The sequence below is a fragment of the Onychomys torridus genome, chromosome 1 (genome assembly GCF_903995425.1).
Source record: "Onychomys torridus chromosome 1, mOncTor1.1, whole genome shotgun sequence".
Classification (NCBI taxonomy): Eukaryota; Metazoa; Chordata; class Mammalia; order Rodentia; family Cricetidae; genus Onychomys; species Onychomys torridus.
Window position 1 is genome coordinate 126,825,773 of NC_050443.1, and position 27,315 is coordinate 126,853,087.

General features: G+C 54.8%; 2 protein-coding genes across 8 annotated transcripts in view; one reads left to right on the top strand and one right to left on the bottom strand.

Moving 5' to 3' along the window:
• Nucleotides 1–7,799, bottom strand: part of Flrt1 (fibronectin leucine rich transmembrane protein 1) — a 76,981-nt gene extending 69,182 nt beyond the window's left edge. For all 4 annotated transcript variants that reach the window (XR_004946313.1, XM_036203548.1, XM_036203527.1 and 1 more), the window contains exon 1: nt 7,595–7,799. The gene's annotated coding sequence lies outside the window, so the exon portion shown is untranslated. The remainder of the gene's footprint in view (nt 1–7,594) is intronic.
• The window catches only part of Macrod1 (mono-ADP ribosylhydrolase 1), a 142,397-nt gene that overhangs the window by 102,984 nt on the left and 12,098 nt on the right, over nt 1–27,315 (top strand). The window lies entirely within an intron of this gene.

The window sequence follows — 27,315 nt, forward strand, 5'->3', positions numbered from 1 at the left end:
ACAGTTGTAAAGCCTGCTGAAGGTCTATACTAGAGTCTCTCAGTGTGGTGCTTCGGGGGCTACACAATGTGTGCAGTAAGCCCTCAGCAATGGTAGCTTGCCAGGACACTTAGAAGATACCCAATAGACCCAGCAGGGTCTTTTGGCCTAATCCCAGGGAGCCATCCTCAGCAAAATGTGACATGAACTCCATACTCTGCTTCCCACAAATTGCTCTATCCCCTGCCATGTCCTGGGGGCACCTCTCTAGGGAGTTACCAATACCTCCTCTTCATCATGATTGAGTCCCATCCCTCTGGTATGTGCCACCTCTGGGTGCCAGGCCCTGGTAGCTCAGCAAATGCCCCATGGGCTCACCTACTGGGGAAGGTGTGGTATTGTGGAGACAGCAGTCTAGTTCCCTGGAGCCTTAGGGAGGTCAGTGTCCTGGCACTGCACCCAGCATGGTCTGGCCTGTCATGAGTTCAGGAGCCTCTGGTTTCCATGTTCTCCCATAGGCCCACAGCATACCGTCTTTGTACTGACCCCAAATGTGTTCCTGGTTGTCCCATTTTATTGGTGTGAAGACTAAGGCATAGAGATAGGAAGTAGGGTATCCAGGGCACTCAGCTGACTGGTAACAGGCAGGATTTGAACCCAAGACCAGCACTGCTACTCCACTCCCGGCTGCGTGGAGTAGACCCTTCCATGTAGCCTTGAGCAATGCTTGTCTTTGCTGTGTCTCAGTCTCTCTTCTCAGTGGGAAGCAAGCAGAAAAGCTTCTCAGGCTAGGGTGTCCTGCAAGTCAAGGTGTGGTACTGCCCAGACCCTCACTACCCCAAGCCTGAGGGCTGGCAGTCACAGAGCTGACGTCGGCACAGGGGCCCTCGGAAGCATGTTGTCCAGTTGCAGTGGGGAAACTGAGGCTGAGAGTATGGGGAGGTTGTGCCACCTGCCTCCCTGTGAGTTGGATTGTGGTCTTTGCGGGTACAACCTCAGAAGAGGGAAAGGCTCTCAAGACCCCTCCAGGGCCCCGCTCACAGCTCTGTGGGCACATAGCCCCGCCTGCTGCCCACGTGATCACCCACCTGCTTTCTGGAGTCTCTTAGGCTGTTTCAAGAGCCCCACTCTGGCATCTTGTTTCTTTGTATTCAACCCCAACCCAGTGACAGGCCCAAGGCATAAAGATGGTCACTGTCCAGGGCCAAGGCTGCTCAGTAAAGGCCGGGGGTGGGGGGGGGGGGGGGGGGGGGGGGGTGGGGGAATGCCTGAAGGTGAGAGTGGGCAGTTCACTCCTCAGAGCTGGTTCCGGCGGCTCAGGGAAAACAGAGAGGTACGCGCCTGTGTATGCAAGAGTGTACATGTAACGGCAAGTATGATCATTCGAGAAACCTAAGCCTGAACCATACCTGTCTGGTGTTCCTGATCTGGCCTTGGGGCTGGGACTTGACCGGACTCCACCCACCAACCACTGGCCTGAGAAAAGAACCAAGGGAGGGAGGGTCCCTGCTACTCTCCACCCCACCCCACCCCAGAGCAGTAGCAGTGGACCACTGCATCCCACCCTATGCTTTAACTAGACCAGGCAACTTCAGTTCAGCTACACTACCATGATCCTCCACAACCTGCCATACCCCTGGGGTAGGGCACTCACCTACCTTAAAGTCACATTCCCTAAATCCAAACTAGATCTCCCAGGTCTGACCATAGGCTGCAGCTAGACAGATCCCCATATATGACCTCGGACCCAAGGCCATGTGTCCTTTGGGCAGGTCAGTCTGGTGGCCTGCTCTGAACTCACCACAGGCAGGTTGGACCTTCTTCTGATAGCCACACACACAGCCTTGCATAGAACCCTTAGAGCCAGCAGTGAATGTGACAGCCAGGACCCTGCACCACCCTCCCCTGTGCACAGGCCCTACCTGAGGTCACCGTAGCCTCAGCCTCTGTCCCCTGCTCCTCCAGGCAGCCCTTGGAACACTGCCCCCAGGAAAAGCCCATCCTGGTGCCAGCACCCTGCAGCAGTTTTTGAGGTCGTTTCCCTGAGCGGCACTTTCCCAGATGTCACTTGTGTGTGTGGGGGGTGGGGGGCTGTGGGGGACAGGTGCTACAGGAGCAATTTGCTTCTGTAGATAAATGTTGTTTCCCCAGTCATCCCTCTTCTCTTCTCTCCTTCTCTTGCTCTTGCGAGCGATCTCTCTTTTTTCTTTTCTTTTCTTTCTTTCTTTTTTTTTACAGTTTGCTAAATCTGTTGTAATCTGGTGCCAACGATTAATTCAGGCAGAAGGAGGGAAAAGGGAGTGGGGAAAAAATACCACCACAGGAGCAGCCTCTCCAGCCACACGGGCAGGAGCAGCCAGGGCTAGTACTTCATGACCCCAGCCTCACTCCAGAGCTCTCCCCACCTACGCGCCCCTCACCACAAAGCCTGGTGCATCTGGGGCCCCAGCCACAGATGCCTGGGTTCTGTGCTCTGCCTGGGAGGCAGTGTCCCCTAGTGGTTAGCTGAGCCCTGCACAGCTGAGGCCTGCTACCTCAGAAAATCGCCTCTCTGCTGCCTTCCCCCTTGGCCTGCACCCCAACTCTGCTTCTCGGCCCAGCTCCCCTTCCTAGAAACCCCTCTATCACTAGCTGCCTTTGTCTTATCAGATTCATAGTCTCTTTTTTCTTTTCATAAAAGTTTCAGTAATCTACCTTTTGGCATTTTTATATCCTGTTCGGGCACCATTCGACACAGAACTAGAGTTTGGATATCATATAAACATTGTGTTTGTGCTGCAGCATGCCTTAACTCCATATCATGGCCACTGCCCTTGTCGCAAATAAACCCAGCAAGTCCTGCAAATGAATACACAGTTTTCAGGGAACCCATCAGGCTGAAGCCCTGAATGGACCTGGGAATCCCCCAGACAGGAAGATGAAGACCAGTCATCAGTGCCAGCCTCCATGCAAACACCTGAGGTCACCTGCCAAGGGGTCTCAAGGTAGCCCTGTCCTTTTGTCCATAAGTTTCTCATTCCTGTTTTTCCTCATGACTCTAGCTCACCCTTCCCACCCTCCCTCGGACAGACACACCCTCCCCAGAAGCCTCCTCCACACAAGCCTTCCAGGTCAGAGGGGGCGTGATTGAGATCTGGCTCCACACTTGGCTACCAGCTAGCCCAGGAGTACTGGGTTTTGTTACTATTATTATTTTGAGACAGGGTCTCCCTGTGTAGTCCTGGCTGACCTTGAACTATGTACCTACCCCATGCTGCCTGGAATTTTCTGAAATCCTCCTGACTCAGCCTCCTGGATGCTAGGATTATAGACATGTGGCATCATGGCCAGCTTCAGGACTGCCTTGTTTGTTTGTTTGTTTGTTTGTTTGTTTGTTTGTTTGTTTTTTAGAAGAGTCTCATTATGCAGCTCTAGCTGTCCTGAAACTAGCTACGTAGACCAGGCTGGCCTCCAGCTCACAGAGATCTCCCTGCCTCCACCTCCCGAGTGCTGGGACAGGGTTGCTTTTGTTCTGGACTCTTGTCCCAGAGCCTAAGACTATGCCTGGCTAGTCAGTCTCAATTCTCCTGAAGAATGAATGAATGAATGAATGAATGAATGAATGAGCGAGCTGGAAAGAAGGGAATAAGACTGAGGAACGGGGGTGTCTGTCTCAACCTCCCTTCCTCAGGACATCTTCGAGGTCCTTTCCCCAGGCTCACTCCCTCAGCCGTTGCAGAGTGAGAATGTAGTACATGCAAACCTCACCATGAGAACCCCAGAGCCAGGGCTGTGATGAATCCATCAAATATATTCCACAAAACAAGTGGAAGTCCCAGAATCCTGACATCATCTGCAAAGTGACTAGCCCTGGGGAGCAGCTAGGCTCTGGGGGCCACAGGCAAGTGGCGGTAAACAGAATCTGCCCAGCACAGAGGCAGACACAGGGACAGCCATCCAGGACCCTCTGCGGTCCAGCTGCTGCCATGGAACACTAGGCCAGCTGGTGACGGGGACGGTGGAGGTGCTGTTCTTTCCTCTGCCCACCCTGAGCAATCAGTCTGCCAAGCCCTCAACAGTGCATGGTGACCCCACCCTGTAGCAAATGGCAGAACGCAGCTGCCCAGGCCAGAGCCAGAACTGACTAGACAATCTGGGTTCTAGGGGAGGTCTGCCCGGACAGAGACACACAGAGTGCCAGGCATCGAGAGCAACGGCCAGGCCTGAGGCTCATACTACCCATACCCTTCCAGAGCCCTGTGCTCTCTCTGCTGGGAGGCTAGGACCAGCAAGGTCTCCCTACCATCCATGGAGGCCTTAGGCCCCTCAGCCAAGCCTACACCCTCACATACCACATGAGGGGCCTGAACTTGAAACTCCCCCTGTTCCTTGTGGATCTTCCCACTGTTCTTGGACTAGGAGGTACTGGTAGAGAAAGCCCTGCCAGCAAGGGGCACTGGTGACTGTGGTGGTGGACCCAGTAGTCCTACGTGCTTCCACAAGCCCTCAAGAAGCTAGCTGTAAGCACACTCTGCTGGAGACTTGCAGATTTTACCACATGGTGGGTGCCCTCAACTAGGCTCTGCTACCGCCCCACCTCTTGGCTGAGGGAACCCAGGCCCACAAAAGTCAGTCTTGCTGAAGGCCAGCTGGCTAGGCAACGAAGTCCTCCCCAGGAACCATCTAGGTCCTTAGGACCCCGAGCCAGCATCCCAGTGTTCCAGGAACATAATCCACTGGTATGACAAGATGTTTGATGTCATTTCCAGATCCTGGGATGAGCCAACCCACAGCAGGACACCTCCTGGCACAGCCCCTGGCAAACCCTATCTCCAAGATCAGGCCACTTTGCAGTCCTGACTAAGGTGCTGAGACTCAGCTGGGACAGGGTGGCCAACAGGTCACCAAACCCTAAGGGGCATTCAGCAAAGCCCCTGCCCAGCTCTCTGCCACTGTGGCTGCCTGTGTGCCACCTGCCTGCACAGAAGGTGGCTATGCCCAGCTCTCCCCAGGGGCCTGGTCATCACCATTCCCCTGCACCAAAGTATCTACCTTTGTTTTGTTTTTTCAAGACAGGGTTTCTCTGTGTAGCCCTGGCTGTCCTGGAACTCACTCTGTAGACCAGGCTGGCCTCGAACTCAGAGACCCACCTGCCTCTGCCTCCTGAGTGCTGGGATTAAAGGTGTGCGCCACCACGCCTGGCTAAGCAGCTACTTGTTGATGCCAGCCACAGCACTGGCCCTCTCCATGCAGGCACCAAGCTCACGGCCTGCTTCTCCATCCCTCAGACACCTGAGGAGTCAGGTCCGCCTGGGCTCCGGTCCTCTCTCACTAATCTTATACTAACATCACTTTTCCAGTCGTGTATGTGTGTGTGTGTGTGTGTGTGTGTGTGTGTGTGTGTGCCGTCTTCCCCTACGCTCTCATCCTCAGAGTCATGATGCCCGTCCCTCCTCACAGGTCATGGCTCTACCCTCCTGGACAGGCAGGTTCCCAGAAGGGAGGCTGCAGGCCTGGGCACATATATACAGCAAGTAGCATCAACTGGGCCACTAGGTCTCAGTCTACACAGAGCTGAGTCTCCAGGCCAAAACCCAGCCTGCACAGCCTGGGCAGCAGGTGAAATGATGAAGAGGCAACCCTCCTGCCCTACTCCCCCTTTAAACAACCTGACTGGAGCTCCCGGGGGCTTCCAAGGGACTCTGAGGAAGACACAGTTGCTAAGGACTAGCATGTAGCTGGATGGAGGGATCTGACCCCTTAACCTTCCAATATCTCCACAGATACCTACTCTGCCCTTACAGACCCCTGAGCCCAAGAGCAGGACCATTAAAGACTTGTAGCAAATGCACATGCATTTTACAGAGTATAGGCCCTGTCCCCCAACTAAGGTCCAGGAAGTAGTTATAGTGGGCCATTTATAACAGGAAAGAACAACTGAGCCACACAGAGGAAGAGGGACTTGCAACCACTGTATTGTAGAGTATGGATGCATGGATCCCAGTAGCTACATAGACTAAGCCTATGTGAAGTCAGGCCCGCCATCATCTGCGTGTGGGGATTCCACTCTGCTGGGGAGGTTCTGCCTGTGATCTTTCTGAGAACTGAGGTGGGATGTACACACCTAGTTTCTCCACTCCCCAGCCCCCTCCCCAACACACACTCAAAAAAAGTCTGTCTCACCTCCCTCCTGACCTATAGTCCCTTCAATCTCAGCTTCTCCTGCACCTCAGACCTCCCAGGGACCCTCACAGCCAACACAGATAGGCAGCATCTCATCCCAGGCACTGGCCCTGGCAGCCTGGGCCATTTCCATTTTAAACCTTCGGAGGAAGCCCTGAGCAGTCGCCCACGGCAGGCACCAGCTGACAGGTGATGTTTGTGCCTCTCCTCCTGGTGCTGGCAGGAAGACACGCAGTTGGCTTTCAACTCTAGAAACCTGAGCCTGGAGCCCCTGTGTGCAGCCGCCTTCCCGGTGCTGGCAGGGAGGGGAGCCCCAGCCCACATCCCTCTGCCAGGAGCGTCAGGGGTCCTGGATCCTGCTTTGCGTACACTCCCTCTCCTACCCAGACAGCCTCCCCCAACTCCTAAGATACCTAGGGGTGGGAAAGGGTGGGGCTGATCTCCATCCTCCAAAGGATGCAAGGGCGGAGAAGAGGCAAGGCTGGACCTTGTCACCCCTCACCTCTGTTCCTGTGCCTTGGCTTTATTTATTCACATCAGACCTCTCACTTGAGCCTCCTGGGCCTGGCATACCCCAGCTGAGCTCTCAACCACACGCCCGGGAGAGCCTGGAAGCCCTCCGGGGCCCCAGGAAGCCTGGGGCAGCTCCCTGATGTCGCCGCTTCACAACTTTGTCCTCCTCAGAGGGCTCTGATCTACCACAGCTCCCTGCAGCTGGGCAACAACGCTCCCTAGCCTTCCGCCTCTGGGCCTCGGATCCCCATGAGGAGGGGCGTGCTCGCGGTCTGTTGCCTCCTTGTCTAGAGAGCTTGGGGGTGGGGGATCCTGTGTGCGCCCCCAGTCCTTTAGCCCCTCCGTTCCACCTTTGCAGCCGCCAGGTGCACAGCCTCAGCCCCCGCCGGCACTAGGCTGCCAGTCCACAGCGCGCGCAGGGAGGGAAGTTGGAGGCTGCCTGTGCCCCCCTTGAAGTCGTTTTAAAAATAAAACCTCGCTCTAACCGTGACTCACGCGGCTAGTGGGGACGGGAACGCGGCGCCGGGGCCGGCCGACTGCCCTCGCCGCACAGCCCCTCACCCTCCTCTTCCCGAGTGTGGGGCAGGAGCTGGGACTGACCTGCTCAGCCCGGCGCCCCCCGCGGGCCCGGCCGCCATCCCCCGGGCGCAGCCAGGGCTCGGCTCTGGGCTGCAAGCGAGCCCCCGCCCTTTCCAGCCTCCGCTCCGGGGAGCGGAGCCGCGGGCCGCGAACCCCGCGCCTCCCCGCGGCGGAGCCAGCACCACCCGCGCTGGGCTGTCGACTCCCGAACCCCCTACACCCCGAATCCCAAAGGCTGCACGTCTCCCGCCACGCCGGACCGATTCGGGCGACGCGATCCGGCCGGATGCGTGCAACACGGCCCCCGCCCCGCGCGCCCCAGCACCCCGTCCCGACCCCCGGCCCGCGCAGCTTGCCTTACCTGCGCAGCGGCGGGGAGGCGGGTCTCCTCGGGAAACTTTGCGGCGACGGCTGGAGCCTCAGGGGTTATTCCAAGGAGCGGGCGGGAGCCCTAGCCGGAGGGCACCCAGGGGGGCCTGGGAGAGGAGCCCCCGGTGCGCGTCGGAGCTCTGTGGCGGGCCCGGGGCGCGGGGCGCGCGGCGGCGCATCTGCCCGGCGGAGCGGCGGGAGGAGTGCGCGGGGTGGCGCCCGGCGGCGGGGTGCGTGTACCCGGGCGGGTGCGCTCAGCAAGGCGAGGGCAGCGGCGGCGGCGAGCAGGGCGCGAGGAAGCAGGCTGTGCGGCCGCCTCTCCCCTCGCGGCGGCGGCGGCGGCGGCGGGGCTGTGCGTGCAGCGCGGAGCGGGGAGGGCGGGAGCGGAGAGGGAGGCGGCGGGCGGGGAGGAGGCGGCGGGGGCGGGGGCGCCGCGCTGCGCACTGGCCGGCGGGACCCGGCGCGGGAGGCTGCGCCGCCGCGCGGGGACTCTGGCCCAGCCCGGGAGAAACAGCGTCCGCGCGTTCCCCTCCTCCTAGCCTCCGCTAAAATGTCTGGGGTGGGGGGCGGGGGAAGGCGAGTTGGGGAGCTGGTCCCCCCCTAGGGACTAGGGGGAGGGAGGCTCTCAACACCAATCTCCAGGGCGGGATGGGGGGTGGCGAGAAAAGGGGGTTCTGGTTCAGGTACGGTACCTCCTCCCCCCACATCGATCCTCTCAGCACCCACTCATTCATCTATCTATATTCATTCATTCTTACGTCCACTAGAGCATTCATTCACAAACAGAACCCACCGCCTGCTCTGCGTGCCCAGGTAACCCCATTCCTCCCTGCCAGGTGCCCCTTCCAGGCTCAGACCCCGCTGGCTTGCAGCCTCTCCTGCACAGGCCCTCTCCAAACCCTTTCTTTTCTCCGAGCAGGACCCCACCCTGATTTGGAGGAGGGCAGGTCGGGTCAGATGCCAGCACCCCTCTTCCCGTCCCCAAAGGCTGACCTTTGAACAACTTAGGTAACCTCTCTAAACCTGAGTGTAAAACAGGAGCACGGCCACTGGACTCCTGGGGAGTTGAGGAGGCCTGAGACGGGAAGGTGGTTGGGTGCAGAACTGCCACACATTAGGATCTCAGAGAAAGTTGTTGTGGGGGCCCTGGGGGTCCACGGGATGGATGGACCACAGCAGGGAAAATACCCACTTGTAGCAATGGGAACACTAACATCTCTCACTGCCCAGCCTCACCTACCTGGTGCAGACCTTGTCACCTAGTGACAGAATTGGGTGGTCCCTTCCAAATTTAGTTTTCCTCTTGGGCGCTAGCTGCCTCCGAGTGAGTCCCTAACTGCTTAGATCACATGTGAGTTTCCCCCACAGCTCCCCGGCCATCCCTTGACCTCCATCATCTGTGTGGTGCCCCTCTGAACAGACACTCCAACATCCTCTACCCCACCGACCCAACTCCAGAGCCTTTCACAAGTCCCGCCCAACCTGCGGGACTTTGTTACCTTTCAAGGCTTCCCTCGGGATGCCCACCACCCCCACGCCCGAGGGAGGGTGTGCTCTCTGCCCCCTTGCTCTCCTGATCCTCTTCCCAGAGCTGCCACTCAGAGCCCTCCCCCAGCTCTGTTTGCCCTTCCCACCTCTCCTCCTCACCTCCCAGCTCCCCTTCCGCCTTCCCTGGGTTTGTACTCAATTCACTGAGCAGCTATTTTTTTCCTCCCAGTTTTTATTTATCGCCTAAACAGCATTGTACCAACAATAAAGGAAGGGGAAAAAAATCACCCACAATGCCACCTCCCTGTGGCGTCAACAGCCTCCCTTCCTCTGCTCCCTTCCAGGCTCGTCCAGGCACAAAGCTGGCTATAATTTTCACAGAACTGTGGTTTCTGTTCTGCCTCCCCAGACCCCCCAGATGGACTCGAGGGCCCCAGGGCTCCATCTCCATCAGTCCTCCATGGTGTCACTTAGCATGTGGCTCAGGAACTCTGTGTGTCCGCCCCTTTACCTCCCTGCCACCCCATGCCAGGCACCAGGCTGGCGCCAAGCAAGCACTTGGCCTTGTTCCGGGGTGGAGTGTACGGATGGAGCTTGACTTGACACACCACACTTGAATATCAAAATATCACCATCATAATTGTGGCTTTAATGGCTGTGTGATGCTTCTCCTTGCTGATGGACTGTAACTTGCTTAGTGACATCTCCTGCACCACAATTCAGGGGATACTGGGGGAAGTCCACTGTGCTGGGTGCCGTCTGGGATACCAGGGAGACTATTATGAACCAGGTTGCACTGGATGAAAAGCTGGGATTCCGCAAAGGCTGCCCAGCACATAGTCAAAGCTGGGCAAGAGCTACCTGAAACAGGCTTCTCCACATGGCCCCAGGGACCAGGGCCAAGTTAGTTGGGACACCAGACGGCTTCCTGGGGCAGTGCTTGTTGTCCTAGGTTTGACATGGGGGGAGACTGGGGGACTGAGGGGGCAGAAGAAAGGGTCCAGATCAGGTGTAGCTGGAGCCCATTGCAGCCACAAATGCCATACTGGGAGTGCCTGAGTGCCACTGAGCAAGAGCTCTTGGCTGGAGCTGGGGATCCGAGTCAGTGGGACTGTGATGAAGAGGTTGATGGCAGCCAGGCCTGGTGTGCAGGGTCTTGGACATATGGACTGTGTAGGAACTTCATCCTGAGAGAAGTCGGGCATCAACCAAAGACTGTAACTCCAGGACAGTGAGATTGTCAGCTCAGATCAGGAAATATGGTTTGTTCAGTCAGCAAACCATGAGAACACAGGACAGTGGCAACGGATAGCTGTCCTGTGAGCTGGGCCCCAGTGGGAGGCTCTGGGCACTGAGGGCAGTGCAAGTCACCCAGTAACACTTTGTGGCTTCAACCTTGAGCTCGCCAAGCCCCAGTTCCCCGACTCTGAAGGAGGCAATAACCAGAACAATGTCCTGCAGCTCAGAGTGGGCCCTCCCACTGGGCAGCAAGGTCAGCCTGGCCCGCCTGCAGCCTCTCCCCACCTGCCACCACCCCCAGGCTCCCAGCCACCACCTCCCCTCTCAGGGGGATGTGGCTTCTGTTTGCCACCTCACTGTTCAGCAGCCAGTGACCCTCAACACTGTCCGTGTCCTCCCAGCTATGCCTCCAGTTTCTGATGCTAATGTGACAGTCTGGAAGGGTCCGGGGACGCTTTCAATACTATGAACTGTGGAGATAACTGGACTTGGCATTTTTAGACTGTTGTCAGCCAAGGCTGGGCCAGTTAGCCTCACATAGGTTCTGGAGTGGGGAAGGATAGGATCTCCTCCATGGCACATTCACACAGCATCACTGGGGACCTTCACCCCGGAGAGGCCAGACTCATGATCACTGGCTACCTGACCTCTCTGAACTCCAGCAATGCCCAGGGCATTCTGGGACATTTACATGGGTTTGTGAGCACATGGGCTGGGGGTGGGATAGCTGTGCACACTGCTTCAGGAACACCTGGTTGGCACACCAGCTCTTACCTTCAAGCAACACTTCCGGCCCACCCACGTCCCAGCCCTACTGCTCTCGGCTGCAGTTCTGCACTGAGAGTTCCTGCAGGCGGGACGCAGAGGGTTGAGGCCTCTCACAGAAGGCAAGGTAGGGGGCTAAGGGTAGCACGTGTGTCTCAGGTCAGTGACTCAGAAAGCAAGACCTTCAGCCTAAGGTAAGGCCCTAGAGAGAGACCCAGGAGCAGCCAGAGAAGGAGCAAAGCCCGGTGGGCTGAGGCAAGCAACTCTGGAAGACAGGGACGGGGCAAGGCGGCCTCGAGGAAGGGTTGGGCCAGGGGCAGGTGCTGGCCAGGATCTACCTACTAAGCTGGCTCCAATACTGGCCTGTCTGAGCCCCCCCCCCACCCTGTTCCTCGAGACAAGGGCTCTACTTCTCCCTCTCTCCCTTCCCTGCGCAAATGCTCACCTGCAGACCAGAGCCTGGCTACCCTGTCCACTGAGTCCCTGCCCCCTTTCTCCTTCCTTGTTGGGGCTATAAGTAAATGCCATGGCCTGGGTTTTTACAAAGAAAAAAGTTTACAGCTGGGAGGTGGTGGCACACACCTTTAATGCCAGAGGCAGAGATCTCTGTGAGTTTGAGGCCAGCCTGGTCTACAGAACAAGATCCAGGACAGGCACCAAAACTACACAGAGAAACCCTGTCTCAAAAAAACAAAACAAAACAAAACAATTAATAAATAAATAATAAAATTAAATTTAAATAAATAAAGATCAAACTAAGGCTGTCCTTGAACTTCTGGAATGCCTGCTCCACCTCCTGACCACTGGATTGCAGGTGTGTCACCATGCCTTGTCTCTGTGGTGCAAAGATGGAGCCCAGGACTTCAAGCCTGCTAGGGAAGCACTCTGCCAACTGAGCCGCATCCTGAGTCCCTCCACAAAGTCTTAGAGGGAAAGTACTAGAGCGGTAGTGTTTATTTATTATATATATGTGGGTTTGAGTGAGGCGGGGACGGGGGGGGGGCGGGATGTCAGAGGACAACTTCCAAGAGGTAGTCCTCTCCTTCCACCATGTGGGTTCCAGGGTTGAACTCAGGTCATCAGGTTTAGGCACGTGCCCTTACCCACTGAGCATCTTGCTGGCTCCAGCAGTCTATTCTTGTGTTTCTCTTTGTGACATGCTCTGCGACTGCCTTTCATGACCCCACTTTTCAGCTTTTAGACAGCTCTCTCACCTATTAGAAGCTAGGTAGCTGATGACCTCATTGACATGACTTCCTCCTGGATCATAGTAAATTATCGCTGGGTGTCATGATGATTTAGGTTCAGGGCCTCTGGACTCTGAAATGGGTGTCTTGGGAGGGCTTGCCCCCTTTTCCCCTGGCCATGAGCCCTTTGAAGGCAGAGCTGGGAGCCCAATGTGATCCCACAAGTTTACAAGCCTGCCCATCGGGACAGCACTGTCTGCTGATGCTAAATGAATGGGTGATCATCAGGCAATCCAGGCAGCAGTGACCATGATATTCCAAGGCCGACTTTAATCAGGAGACCGGGAACTACTTGGAATGACTGTTCCAAGGACTGAAGTGTCCAGACCCCAGGTCATCTAGCAGGGAGTGTGCAGGGTGACACCAAGGATGTGGGTGAGAGAAAAAAAAGTTCCAGGAAGTATCAGAAACCAGGCTTGGAATAGAGACAGCGTTCATCCCAGGCAGCCTCTCCAGAAGGACCAGGACTGAGGCTGCAGTTCCCAAGCCTCTCACACACCCCACACTTCCCGCCCCCATCATGGGAGCCTCTTTCTCTCCCTCTGAGTGACATTACCTCCCTCCAAGTCTTTCACTCAGGGCTGCTGCCTCCTCCCAGCCATTATTCCCAGCAAAGGACATGCTTTTTATGGCGATTTAAACCCGCTTTACCTCCACCATCATTCACCTGTTACACATCCGAGTCCAGCACAGAGAGCGGAGCTGTGGCTCAGAGAGCAGTGTGTCTGAAGGGACCAGCATGTATAAGAATCGGGGTTAGATGGTGCTGGGGCTGGTGGATAGGGGCTGAGGCAAAATAACAGATAACGGAGGAGGTGAGGCCCAAGGCGCAGGCCTAAGCAGAGGCCATGCCTCCTGGTCAGAAAGTGGATAAATGGTAGCTTAAGGGGAGTGGAGGAGGGGCAGCCTTGTGAGAGAGGTGAGGGTGGGACCCCAAGGTAGAGTGAGCCAGAGGGCTGCCCTGGATCACCCCAGGGAGAGAAGAGAACGTAGGTTAATGATGTCAGTGTCTGGGCTCTGCACTCCAAAGACTTCTGCTGGGGCCCCAGCCTGTGGGGATGTCCTTCCCTGTCATAGTGTCCCTCTGTGGGGGAGGTTTGGCGCTCTCAGCTCCTCCTCACATGCCTCCTCTACCTCCTGCCCCAGTCATAGGGGCTGTGTGGGCTTCAGAAGGCCTAGTACCTAGCTAACCTATTGGGGCTCAAGACAGACCTGCAACTCAGAACTCCAGAGGCTAACCCCTTAGTCCCCTGGGTCCTCTCTGCAGGTTGTAGCACCACGGGTCAACTGAAGCCACTACAGGAGGAGGCCTGGGAGGGACTGGGAGTCTGAGGATTCCTGTTGGGAGCCCAAGGTCTCCTTCCAGAACTGATATCACAGAGCTGGGGCAGGAGATAACAGGGTATGTTGTAGAACCCTCACCTGCCTGCCCAGGTGCTGCAAGGGCAAAGGAGTAGGGGAAAGGGCTGCTGAGCCAAGGCCTCAGAACCCAAGACCTACAGGTGCCCTGCTGGAGCTTAGGCTTGCCTTGGGTGGGCTCACTCAAATGTTCTCACACCTATGAGGCACAGGTGCCCCAAGCAGCTAGCTGGGCCTGGCAGGTTTTGAGCTCAGAATATTGCTGAGGCTGGGCATGTGAGGAGCCACAGGAGGAGGGGGAGGGGAAGAGGGCCAGTGCCAGCCATGGGGCGGGGTGGGATGGTGTTGCTAGGCAACCACCACGCAGCAGCCACCAAGGAGGGATTCTTAAAGAGCTGAGTCGAGAGGCTGGGCCACTGAGGGCTGAGGCTGGGCCTTGCATACCAATGGCAGCCACACAGGTCTCCTCTTTCCTCTTCCTACTTCCCTCCCCCATTCTCCCTCCTCCCTCCACAAAGTAGAGCTAGAGCTGGGAGATCAGGACAGAGAGGAAGGGCATCCATGTCAAGAGACCCTGGGACTGTGGAGACGAGGACCAGGTTGAGTTCTTTGTCCCTACAGAGAAAGCTTGGATAGTGTCAGATGGCCACCTTGAGACCTACAGGGCAAGTGACACCCTCAATGCTAAGACTCCTCAACATAGGCCCTAAAGCCAAGGATGGGAGGGAACTTAGCCTACTGGGCATGTTCCAGGTGAAGGGACACTAACTATTATTAGAGTCAAACATAACATATCTCATCTCTTCCTGGCTGAGCAACCTTGAGCAGTTTCTGTCCCAAGAGCCACCAGCCCCACAGAGGAGGTGGGCTCCTGACAAAGCTGTGTCTTGTGTCAGAGGAAGTCCTTCTTGTTGTCTAACTTAAATTTCCTTTGCAGAAAGTGGTCCCTGCCTTTCTCCTGTCTTTGTTGCTTCTGTGGTTTCAGAAGCAACAGCAGCAGGGACTCAGCTGGGTGGCTGCCGTCTCTTCCTTCTTAGGGACCCCTTTCCCAGCCATCCTCAGTGTCTGTCCCTCACCCAAGTCCTGTGGGACACCAAGGTACAGGGAGCCTCAGCACTGGATGGGGACAGGGGTACTTTCCAGCTTTAGCCCTGTTGCCATGGTTCTCTTCCAGCTCAGCCTTGGGCAGGGTTGGCACAGCCTTCCTGCTCACTCCCCAGTTCTAGCACCTTCCATGGCTCTCCATGGCCATGAGGAAGAACCTTGATCAGACCTGTAGACCTGGCTGCTCCCTCTGCCCTCAACTCAGCCACAGTACTCTCTCCAAAGCTCCCCCAACCTGAGACCCAGGGCCCCATTCTCCACCCTATCTCCACCCCTCACTGTCACACACAGAGGTCCAGGCCATGTCTGTTGAATGGATAAACCATGGCCTGCTTAGTCTGCAAAGGGTTGTTTTGTTTGAGAATGGGAGAATGAGGCCGGGCCTATGCCTATGCCTACACCTTTAATCCCAGCACTCGGGAGGCAGAGCCAGGCGGATCTCTGTGAGTTCGAGGCCAGCCTGGGCTACCAAGTGAGTGCCAGGAAAGGCACAAAGCTACACAGGGAAACCCTGTCTCGAAAAACCAAAAGAGAGAGAGAGAGAGAGAGAGAGAGAGAGAGAATGGGGAAATGACTCAGCAGGTACAAGCTATGCAACTGTAAGGTTTGGAGTTCAAATCCCTAGTTCTCACATAAAAAGGCCAATGTGGCTGCATACACTCCTATCACTCCACACTGTGAAGGATGGAAACAAGAAGGTGCTGGCCACCTCCAGTTTAGTGAGAGATGCTGTATCAAGGGAACAAGGCAGAGTGTGGTAGAGCAGGGCACCGGATGACCTCCTCTGGCCTCAGCATGCACCTGCACACATTCATTAATTAGCTAGTATTGTTTTTAATTTTAAAGATTTTTTTTTGGCTTGGTCTTATAGTGTTGAGGAGGTGACATCTGTGGCCTCAAGCACTCTAAGCGAATGTTGCATCAATGAGTGTCACCCCACGTCCCCATGTCCACCTTTGAGACCCACAAAATGAAAAAAGGCTGCCATAGACTGGTAATAACCCACCAGGCAAATGAGAAAGTAAGGTCTTTATGGGCCTACAGTATCATCTCCGGAGGAAATAAAAGGTGATAAAAGAATATGCAAAGGCTATTTTAGTTGGTGGTCAGAGGAGGCCCCTTGGGGAGGTGATAATTCCATTGAGACCTGATGGATAAGACAGAGACAGTTAAAGAAGAGCTGGGAGAAAAGTGAGACATTGGAAGTCATGTGTGCAAAGGCCCTGGGGCATGAGCATGCCAGACCTATTTGAGGAAGAGAAAAGAAGACAGGAAATTAGGGGGGAGTGAGTGTGGGATGCAGTAGAGCATTCATGGAAGAGAATATGGATTTTATTCTAAGTATAATAGGAAGCTATTTGAGAGGTTTAAGCAGGGAAGTGACATGATCTAATTTATATTTTAAAATGATCATCCAAACAACCACTTTGGAGAGCAATTTGGCAATAACTAGTGAAGTTAAAGATGCCAGACTGCCCAGAGAAATGCTGGCATACAAATGGGGTGGGCAAAGATGCCCCTACCACGTCTGCAAGAGGCGTGGCCACCCAGCTGCCTGAGTAGAGAATGGGTGTTGTGCAGAGGAGTAGCTCCCCGGGAACATGCCCCTTGACAGTGCAACCACCCAGAATGTCAGTGTTTATATACTGGACAGTGATATACTCACCAATCTCCAAGACACACACAGCAAAACTAGATAAAACAATAATCCATTAGCCAGGTGGTGGCGGCACGTGCCTCTAGTCCCAGCATTCAGGAGGCAGAGGTAGGAGTTCAAGGCCTGGTCTACAAAGTGAGTTTCAGGACAGCCAGGGCTATATAGCAAAACCCTGTCTCAAAACAAACAAACAAACAAACAAAAAAACAACCCACAATAATCTGTCATCCCAGCATCAAGGAGGCAGTAGGCCAGCCTGGGCTAGCTATGTAGCAAGACCTTGCCTACAAAAAGATCAAAAAGGAAGCATGTGTTATTTCAGGGAACTGATGTTTCTGTGAGGGAGGCTCCTCACTGTTCTGTGAGTATATAGGTTTGTTTGTTGAGACAGGATCTCTGTCCCAGGCTGGCCTTGAACTCCAAATCCTGCTGCCTCCATCTGCCAAGTACTGGGATCACAAGCATGCACCACCATGCCTGGTTTATGAAATGCTGGCAACTGAACCCAGGCCCTTGTGCATGCTAGGCAAGCATACTACAACCCCAGCCCCAAGCGATGAGTTTGCTGGGCTCGGTGATAGGTCTGTTTCTCTTGCTGTGATTGAACACCAGAGGCTGGCTAATTTATAAGGAACAGAGATTTACTTCCATGATGATTCTGCAGCCTGGGAACTCCAGAGCACGCCACCAGCATTGGGTAAAGGCCATGTGCTGGGTCCTTATGGGACCCACAAGATCCCTTGGCAAGACAAAGCAAGGTGACAGCTTCAGTTACTCTTTTAGAAAGCCCACTCATATCATTGAGTATGGTGGCACACACCCGTAACCCCAGCACTCAGGAGGTGCAGGCAGGAGGATCAGAAATTCAAAGCTATGGTCTGACAGTGGTGGCGGGCCTTTAATCCCGGCGCTTGGGAGGCAGAGGCAGAGGCAGGCGGATCTCTGTGAGTTCGAGGCCAGCCTGGTGTACAGAGCGAGATCCAGGACAGTCATGACTACACAAAGAAACCCTGTCTCGAAAAAAAGAAAAGAAAAGAACAACAAAAATTGAAAGCCAGTTAACAGCAGACTCCTCCTCTCCCGAGGTAGCCACCAGCACTTTAATTAGCATGGTTCGGGCCTCATCTACATAGCTAGTTTGAGGCCAGCCTGGGCTCCTGGAGACCCTGTCTCAAAGGCCAAAACCACCACCACCACCACCAAAAAATAAGCCCAGGTTTTCTCTTTTCAAAAGGAAGCTGAAACTCAGAGTGCAGAGGGCCACTGGAGGTCTCCTGTCTTTGGCCGAGGTAGGGCCTGTGGAGAGGTCGCTAAGCAGAGGGCTCAAGACTGCCTTGGGGATCCCCACACCACCTCACCAGGATCCATAGCGGGCCACAAGCCTTTGCCCCACCCCCACCCACTTGCTTTGGTTCCCTGCACTCCCCAGCTGGCTGCCCTAGGTCCCAGCCCCTCATTCCTGCAGATCTGGATTCCTGAGCTGGAGCCGACACCCGGCTGGCTGGGGCCCAAGCCATCTCCTGGTAATTGGGTTTCAGGGATGCTCTTGGATATGCTAATGGCAGGACGAGCGTGCTGCTGGGGCTCCTGGGGGAGGGGAGGCCTGCGGCGGCTGGGGGTCTGCAGCCCCCCTGGACTCCATGGGGGAAGTCAAGCAGCTGGATCCACCCCCAGCCACTGGCTTCCCAGCCTCATGACCCTGGGCAAGTCCCCTAACCTCTGAACTACTTATGTGCTCATGTGTTGAGGTGGCAAAAATAACAGGACGTCACGCAGGATTCCTGGGAACTGGTGAAGGGAAGACTCCACCGGAAATACCTGGCTGAAGCCACACACAGGACTTGCTTTGCCAAGGCTTGTAACTATTCTTTGGTTGTTGTTAATGCCCGACATTAATGTTGATTCCTTCAGGTTTGGGGGGGTGGGGCACTGGGCCTGAGACTGAGGGTGACTTACCTCTCCTGCTGCTTATATTGTCCCTAACAAAAAGCCACAATGCGAAACATGCCTCTAGATCCAGCCTGGAGAGTGGGTGCCAAGTATCACCTGAGCTGGTGCTGACTTGGGATCCCCAGGAGGAGCTCGGGAAACCCAGCAGTGGCCAAGCCCAGGGAACCCAGGCAGGAAGGGGTGGAGGCCCAGGCAGGCAGGAATGGCAGCCAGATAACCTACTTCCATCTCTAAATGTCTGACAGGGCAGCTTTTGTAGGGCCTGGCATGGGATGGATCCTGGGGCACAAGAATAGAGACTACAAACAGAACAGTTAGGGTGAACAAGCCGTGGGGGGTCGTGAAGGTGTAAGGATGATAGCCTTATCTAAGAACAGCAGGCTCAGATTTGGGCAATGTGAGGCCCATCCTGAGTAAGGTTTGAGGGGCTCAGCCCTGGGAGCAAACAAGGCAAACCTCTGAGCCTCAGTTTCCCCATCTGTAAGACAGAGCTGCATATCCAATGTGACCACATAGCCCTCCCTAGCTGGGGGTTGGTGAACCAGCCTTCTCTGGTGGAAGCTTCTGCTGCTGCTGTTTACCTTCTCCTAGGACCCTTGGCGCCCAGTACCCCAACCCCTGTGTCTGTCTGAAGCTATGCTATGGCACCTGTGTGTCCTCTAAAGGACCCTGAGTTGGGATCCTAAGCCCCAAATCTACATACTGATGGTGTTTGGAGGTGGGGCCTTTGAGAGCTGAGTGGAGTTAGATGGGGTCATGAGAGTGGGGCCCATCCTGGGGTTAGTAAAAGCCAAGAATACATGTACCCCAGGCTAGCTTCATTATAGAGCCAAGGCTGGACTTGAACTCCTGAACTTTTCTGCCTCCGCTTCCTAAAGTGCTGAGATTACAGGCACTGGCCACTGAACCTGAATTCAGTCATATCTTTAGCATCTAGGCCCATGAGGACCTGACTAAATGACTCTCTCATCACCAGATAAAGAAACAGAGGTTCCAGGAGCAGGAACTACCAGCCCCAGATCACAGGTCACAGCTGGAGGCCTTAAGACCAGTTCTGGCTCTTCCTATTCAGAACTATCTCTTTGACAGGAGGGTGTATATGTCCATGTTAGGGTGGCTATTGAAAGCCCACATGGCAGCTGGCTGGGGATGGATTTGGTGGCATGGATTTGATGAATAAGTGGCAGCCCTGTGCCCCCCACGAGACACCCCCCCCCCCAGCTTGTGCACTGCCAGGCCCAAGATGACATTTGATTTCTACCTTAGCAGCCACACCTTGGAGGACAGTGACCTTGGCCTGGGGGACAGAGCTTGTCTAACATGGTGACTGCTTGCCCAGCTTGGAGTGTCTTTGAAGTCTCTTGTTTTATCTTCAAAATTCAGCACATTTTACATCTTATTCCATCTGTGGGTGTTTCTAATCTAAAACATGTTTTAAAGGACTTGCCTCTCGGAACACGGATCCCCACCACTGGCCTGTGGGAGCAGGGCAGGTAACAGCGACTTCCCTGGAACAGAGCCTGCCCCTAAAGCTCCATGGACCCAGCTGTCAATCTACGTGGCAGTGGGACAAAGCCTTCACAGAGCCCTTCTTGTAGGCAGCAGCCTTGCACCTGACAAGCCCGGGGACATTTCAGGAGGGGGACAAGACCCCTTGAGCAGTCTAACCTCAGCAGTGCCTTCCTATCTGGATGCTGCAGCTCCCAGAGTCACACCTTCAGGCTGACCAGCTCCAAAGGCCCCTGGCCTTCTGTCCCCTCCCCTCTCCTGCCCTCCCCTCTGCCACAGGGCCCTATGCTATACCTCCAAGCTAGGGTTCTGCTTCAGGGCCTTTGCACAACCACCCTTTGCCTGCTGTGTGTTTCTCCAAGCCAGCTTTCTCATTCAGCAGGGCATTGCAGCACATGAGAGGCAACCTGCCAGCCCTCCTCTGTCTGCCCTTGCATTACCTTCATGACCTCTGGTGCTAACTAACTAGTTCTGGTTCAAGTTCATGCCTCTGTAGCTTTGACTGTCACCCCAGAGACAGTGAGTGTTGTGCCAGCAGAGTCCACCCTCATCCCAGTGCTCAGCACACAGTAGCAGTAGAAAGTATCTGTGCCAAAGCTAAGGTCTGGCTCACTCAGGAGGAAAGAGAAAACTGAGCCAGCGAGGGTTCAAGGGTTGAGGGGAGCAGTGCCTAGATCCCCAGCTGCTCTGGGCAGCTTGCTAGGACAAGGGGTACAGGAGCTGAGGCAGACATGTGGAGGCAGTAGCCTCCTGGGGCATGTGCAGGGGCTGTGCCAGCTTCAAAGTCACCGCTGTGCCTGCCTGGCCAGCCTCTTCCTGGTCCAGGCACCTGCTCAGCGCTTTCCTCGGGTCACTGGTAACTGATTCTCCTCTCTGCATCCCCCTCCTCCATCTCCCTCAGAGGGCCACCCCCTCCTCCCAGACATGAAGGTCACAGTCCCTGTCAGGGAAAGCCAGAAGGTCCCTGGGCCACTGGCCTCAGAACAGAGCTTGTTGTACCATCCCCTACTCCTGCTTCCTGCTGGGCTGGCTGGTGGGGAGCCCCAGCTGGGGAGCTGGGCAGACCCAGGTCTTGTCCACATGCAATCTGCATGGCGGGCTGAATGGCTTAGGGGTGTACAGACAGACTGTTCAGTTCTTTCAATCATGGTTGCTAAGGTGGTACACCGATAATCCCAGCACTCAGGGAGCTAAAGCAGGAGGGTCAAAAGTACCAGGCCAACCTGGGGTGCAGAACAACTGGGGTACAGGCCAAGCTGGGGTGCAGAACAACCTGGGGTGCAGAACAACCGTGTTCACGACGAGCCTGGAGCCTGGGCGACAGGACACAGTGAGATGCTGTCTAAAAACAAAACAGCAACAACAAGCTGGGGATGTGGTTCAGTGGGAGAGAGCATCTGTCTAGCATGCAAGACGCCCAAGAGTCAATTCCCCATACTGGAAAAAAAAAAAAAAAGTTCCTAGACACCTGTTCTGCACCAGAGCTCTGTACTGGAAGCTGTGGATGTGGCACACCCAGGGACAGTATTCAGAAGGCTGCCATCTGAAGAGCAGGATACTGGAGGATCGGGTGAGGGTCTCAGACCTGGGTGGGTTGGCGGGCGCCAGGAATGCACCTGAGCGGGTCTCTTGGAGAGGGCAGGGTGAGGATTTCTTCCAGGCAAAGCTGCAGGACATGATAACCTGGAGTGTGGCAGAGGGAGGCGCTGAGGGGGAAAAGATGGGATCATGTTTTGGGGGGCTTTTGGCTTCCAGACCTTGGTTGGAGCCCATTCTATATCCTGAGAGCAAAGGAGGGGTGCTCCTTTCTGACTGAGGTTCCGTGGGCTCCCTAAGTGAGAGGTTTCAGAGGCAGCTGGTTTTTCTTTTTGGTGGTGCTGGGCATGGAGCCTGCGACCCTCTTGTATGTCGATCTCGCTGCTGCCTCTGAACCATACTCCCAGCCTTGCAAAGAAGCTGTAGTAACAGAGAACTGGTCCAGTGTACACTGTGAGGAGACTGTCCCCGTGGCTCAGGGGCCTCCTCTGGGAAATGGCGGCAGTGTCTCCCCAGAGAAGTGAGCACCGTACACACAACCTGTGCAGACCAGCTCACAGCTGCCGTGTAAGCTCTGTACCTTGGTCCCCTCCCTCCCATAAAAACATTTAAAATGATGTCACATGACTTTTTTCACAGAAATATATATTTTGTTTGTTTGTTTTTGTTTTTGAGACAGAGTTTCTTTTCTCTGGGTAACATTCCTGGCTGTCCTGAAACTAGCTCTGTAGACCAGGCTGGTCTCGAACTCACAGAGATCCGCCTGCCTCTGCCTCCCGAGTGCTGAGATTAAAGGCGTGCACCACCACCGCCTGGCTCCAGAAATATATTAATATTACAACATTTTAAAATGTTTCCTAAAGCTAGACATGGTGGCTCTTTGCCTGTAATCCCAGCACCGAGGGTCTTGAGTTCAGGCTAGCCTGGGCTATATGAGTACCTCTAAACAAACAAATAAATAAATAGTTCCTTGTAGAAAGTGAAGCAGGGTAGGGTGCCACTTTTGTCCCTGGGCTTCCTCTGATCTTCAGGGGAACTTGCCAAACTCTCGGGGGATGGCCCTCTCCCTCTCACTGGGCAGGGGCCACCTGCCAGTACCTAACTAGGCCAAGGGCCTGGGCACAAACTGGGGAGTCCCTATTCTGCCTCCCTCTAGGATGGCAGTGGTAGCACAGAGTAGGGGCCAGGGTGTCAGAAGGTGGAAGGGGGTGGCAGGGCACATGAGCAGCAAGTGAAAACACAGGGCAGCCAGCAGGGCAGACACAGACCCTGAAGAACATGTGGGAGGCTTGGAGTTAGACACCCCCAAATCTTGGCTTTCAGTGGTCAAAGGACATGGCAGTGAGTGGCCTGAGGGGGCACTTCAAGGTCACCGGCTGAAAGCCTGCTGGTTAAGTCCAGTGGAGTGTGGTGAAATCACACCCATCCCCGGTGAGGGAGCAGCTTCAGCCTCTCCAGCACTTCAGAGGTCCTTGTTTAAAAGCTGGATGCTTCAGCCCGGCACAGTGATGCACACCTTTAATCCCAGCACTCCAGAGACAGAGGCAGGTGATCTCTGTGAGTTTGAGGCCAGCCTGGTCTACAGAGTGAGTTCCAGGACAGCCAGGGCTACACAGGGAAACCCTGTCTTGAAAAACCAAAATAAATAAACAAATAAATAAAATAAAATAAATACATAAAATAAAAATAAGATAAAAGCTGGATACTGTGGCATGTGCCTGTATTCCCAACTGCTGGGCATCAGAAGCAGGATCGCCTGAGACCAGAAGTTCTGGCAGAATGGGCAACATTGTGAGACCCTATTTACCTCAAGATAAACAGAGGTCTAAGGGTGCCAGTCAGTTGGCAATATGTACCCTAACATGAACAAAGCCCTGGCTCCTCTAGCATGGAATACATTAAGCATGGTGGTTCATGCCTCTAATCCCAGAACTCCAGAGATAGAGACATCCAAAGATAGAGGATCCAAAGGTCATCCTTAGCTACATAGTAAGTGTGGGGCCAGCCTGAGCTATATGAGATGCTGTCTTAAAAATAGATAAACAGAAACTAAAAGACTATGGGCAGGTCAGCTGATCACAGATTCTCTACCCAGGCCAAGAAGGTGCCCAGGATTCACCTACCCTTTCAACATTGGGCCTGTCCCAGGTACATTCCTCTCTCAGAGCCTGGCTGGGTGGACATCAGTCATTCATCCCATTTGCCCCTCCTCAGGGGCAAGACCACACAGAGCAAGGCTTTGGAGTGCCAGGCAGGTGGGGTTGACATTCTCTCTGCCTGGGGTCTGCTGTGTCCAGGCCAGCCCCCCCCCCCCACCCCCACCCCCGCCCCAGCAAGGCTCCCTGCCAACCCATTTGGCACTCTGCCTCCTTGAGCAGAAGCCAGCTTGTTTGCAGCCGGTGTTAATTAAGAGAGAGGTGATGGGGGAGGTGGGAAGGGCCGTGGAGGGCAGCTTCCGCCAGCCGCCAGTGCTGCCCCAGGGGCTCAGGGGCCTGGAGTCAAGCCTGGGCCCACCTGAGGTGCCTCATGCTCCGCAGCTGGTTCCCAAACAGGACTGCAGGAGTTTGCAGCCAAGCCTGCTGGGTGTGGAGCGATCGAGGCAGATTTGGTCTTTCTTTATTTTGAGCCAAGGTCTCCTGTAGCCCAAGTTGCTTATGTAGTAGGAGATGACCTTGAACTTCTGGTCATCCTCCTCCTTCCACAGGGATCAGAATACAGGCATTGCTACCATATCTGGTATATACAATCCTGGAAATCTAACCAGGGTTTCCTGCATGCACAGCACAAGCCCTTGAAATGAGCTATATCCCCAGCTTCCACCCTACCCCAACCCCACACCTATACTATCCCATTCTCTCTCTCTCTCTCTCTCTCTCTCTCTCTCTCTCTCCCTCCCTCCCTCCCTCCCTCCCTCCCTCTTTCCCCTCTCTCTCAGCTCAGTATCCTTCTCTGTAAAATGGGAACAGGAGTCTCTCCCTGGTGGGCTTTGCTGTGATGATAAATGGGGTCATTTGAGAGAGTGGCAGACTGTCTCTTGCTAAGGATCTGCTTTTTCCATTGAACCGTGTCTTGGAGCACTTCTGGGGACCAGAATGGGACCTGTGTGCCCTGCCCTTTGGGTCCCCTTGGTGGCTGACCTCAGCTCTTACCCTATAGGGTCTCTAACTACCTTGCCTACATGCTCAGCTGGCTCCTCCTTTGTCCCCATGGTCCCTGCTTGGATCTAGGAGCGCCCGGCCACTCCTCGCCTCTCCATCTTAATTAGCTGCTTGTATTAATCTCGAAAGTAACGTGGCAACTTGCAGCCCTGGGTTTTCAGGCTGTGGAATTAATTATTCCCCAAGCGAAGAGCTGTCAGGTCTGGGAGACCAGCCACTGTGAGCCACCCAACACCACTTAGCAGCATCCATAGCTTTCACACAAAGCCCTGGACCAGTCTGGCCCTAACCCTAAAGCAGAAAGGCCTGGAAGGTGGGGGAAGATTCAGCCCTGCGAGGAGCTGAGGGCCCAGCCTGGGAGCCAGGCCCCTGCTACCCAGACCCCCTGGGTAGCAACTGGATCTTTGGGGACCTGTGGCCTCCCCTAACTCTTTGTCTGGTTGGCATTGGGACCTTACAGATGCAGACCTGTGGCTAAAGGGGGACCCCAGGCTGAGCAGGGCCACTGATCCTTGCCTGAAGGTCAGCCACATGGCTACATGGTAAGGCAGGAGGGACAGCCAGCAGGGCAGAGCAAGATGTAATCTGGAAAGTGGCAGCCATGTGACATTCAGGCCCACACTCTCTGACTGAGGGGCCCCTCCAGACCAGGCAGGAAGCAGGGAATCTTTCTATAGCAAGGCCAGAGCTGACTCCTTTCTCATGACCTTTACCCCAACCCTGTGAGCTGGGGTGTTTTTCCCATTTTACATGGGAAACTGAGGCCTGGAGCCAGGTGGCACCACTCACCAGGTGCTGGTTGGCGCCCAGGCCTCTGGCATGGCCCGCAGTGTGCCTCTCTTCTGTGAGATGTACATGCTCTGCCACCTCCTACTAGCTACCTAGCAGCGCTTACCCAGCCCTGGTACAGTTCCTTATCTTCCTTCTTTTTTTGAGACAGGGTCTCTCTACATAGTCCTTACTGACCTGGAACTCACAAACATCCATCTGCCTTTGGCTCCCAAGGGCTAGGATCAAAGGTGTGCGCCACCACGCCCCATGTGCAGTCCCTTCTTAGTGGCCTCCAATTGTGTTACTAGGCAGCTGTCCTGTGTACCAGGCTTTTTCTTTTGAGCCACCAACCAACTCCCAAATCATGACACAGAGATTTACTATTAGTTTTGAATGCTCAGGCTAGCTTAGGCACTGTTTCTAGCTAGCTCTTTTAACTTAAATGAACCTGTTTCTCTGTATCTACCTTTTGCCTCAGGGCTTTTTACCTTTTTCTTTTTTTAGTTGTTTTTGTTTGTTTGTTTGTTTGTTTGTTTGTTTGTTTTGTTTTTTTGAGACAGGATTTCTCTGTGTAGCTTTGTGCCTTTTCCTGGAACTCATTTGGTAGCCCAGGCTGGCCTCAGACTCACAGAGATCCGCCTGCCTCTGCCTCCCAACTGCTGGGATTAAAGGCGTAGGCCACCACCGCCCCTTTTTAGTTTTTTTCGAGACAGGGTTTCTCTGTGTAACCCTGGCTGTCCTGGAACTCACTCTGTAGACCAGGCTGGCCTTGAACTCACAAAGATCCACCTGCCTCTGCTCCCGAGTGCTGGGATTAAAAGCGTACACCGCCACCTGGCCTCTTTCCCTTTCTTATTTTTGTATATCTTGCTTTAACTGCTTCTCTCTGTTTGCCTGGCTTCTTGCCCAGGGATTGTCCCTTGTTTGCTCCTGCTGTTGCTCCTGCTGTTGCTCCTGCTGTTGCTCCTGCTCCTGCTCCTGCTCCTGCTCCTGCTCCTGCTCCTGCTCCTCCTCCTGCTCCTCCTCCTGCTCCTCCTCCTGCTCCTCCTCCTGCTCCTCCTCCTGCTCCTCCTCCTGCTCCTCCTCCTGCTCCTCCTCTTGCTCCTCCTCTTGCTCCTCCTCCTCCTTTTTAAGCCTGGAATTCTCCTCCTATTTATTCTGTCTGCCAGCCCCGCCTACCCTTTCTCCTGCTGTTCAGCTATTGGCTGTCCAGCTTTTTATTAGACCAATCAGGTGCCTTAGGCAGGCAAGAGAACCAAATATAACACATCTTTACATTGTTAAGCAAATGCAGCATAAACAAATTTAACACACCTTTACACAATTAAAGTAATATTCTGCAGCATAACATATCTTTGCCTACTCAAAATTATATTCCACAACAGTCCTGGCCTCCCCTTACCTGTGCTGAAGGCTGGGCACTGCTGGGTCTCAGGAATCAGTGTAGAGTAAAGGGAATAAGCAGAACACACAGCAGTCAGGCATGGCAGTAAAGACTTGGGAGCTGGAAGAGAAAGATCAGTGCAGCAAAGCCACCCTTTGCTGTATAGTGAGTTGAAGCCAGACTGAAATACAGGAAACTGTCTTTAAGTGGGTAGGGCATCAAGATGGCTAGGTGAGTAAAGGCATTTGCTACTAAGCCTGACAACTGGAATTTGGACCCTGGGATCTACATTAGAAGGAGAGAACCAGCTCCTGCTAGTTATCCCCTGACCTGCCACAACCCTGTGTACTGCTTTTTCTGGGTGACCAGGTGGCCTTGGTGGCCTTCCTGTGCCCTTACTCCCTGGTCCCTTTATAAGCCCAGGCCTATTGGGAGCTCCCCAAACTCCCATCATTGGCTCTTGCACAAAGGGCTGGGAACCGCCATGCCCAGAGTCTCAGGACCCAAGTTCCCTAATCCCAGTCTACCCACACAGCCTCTTCTTCA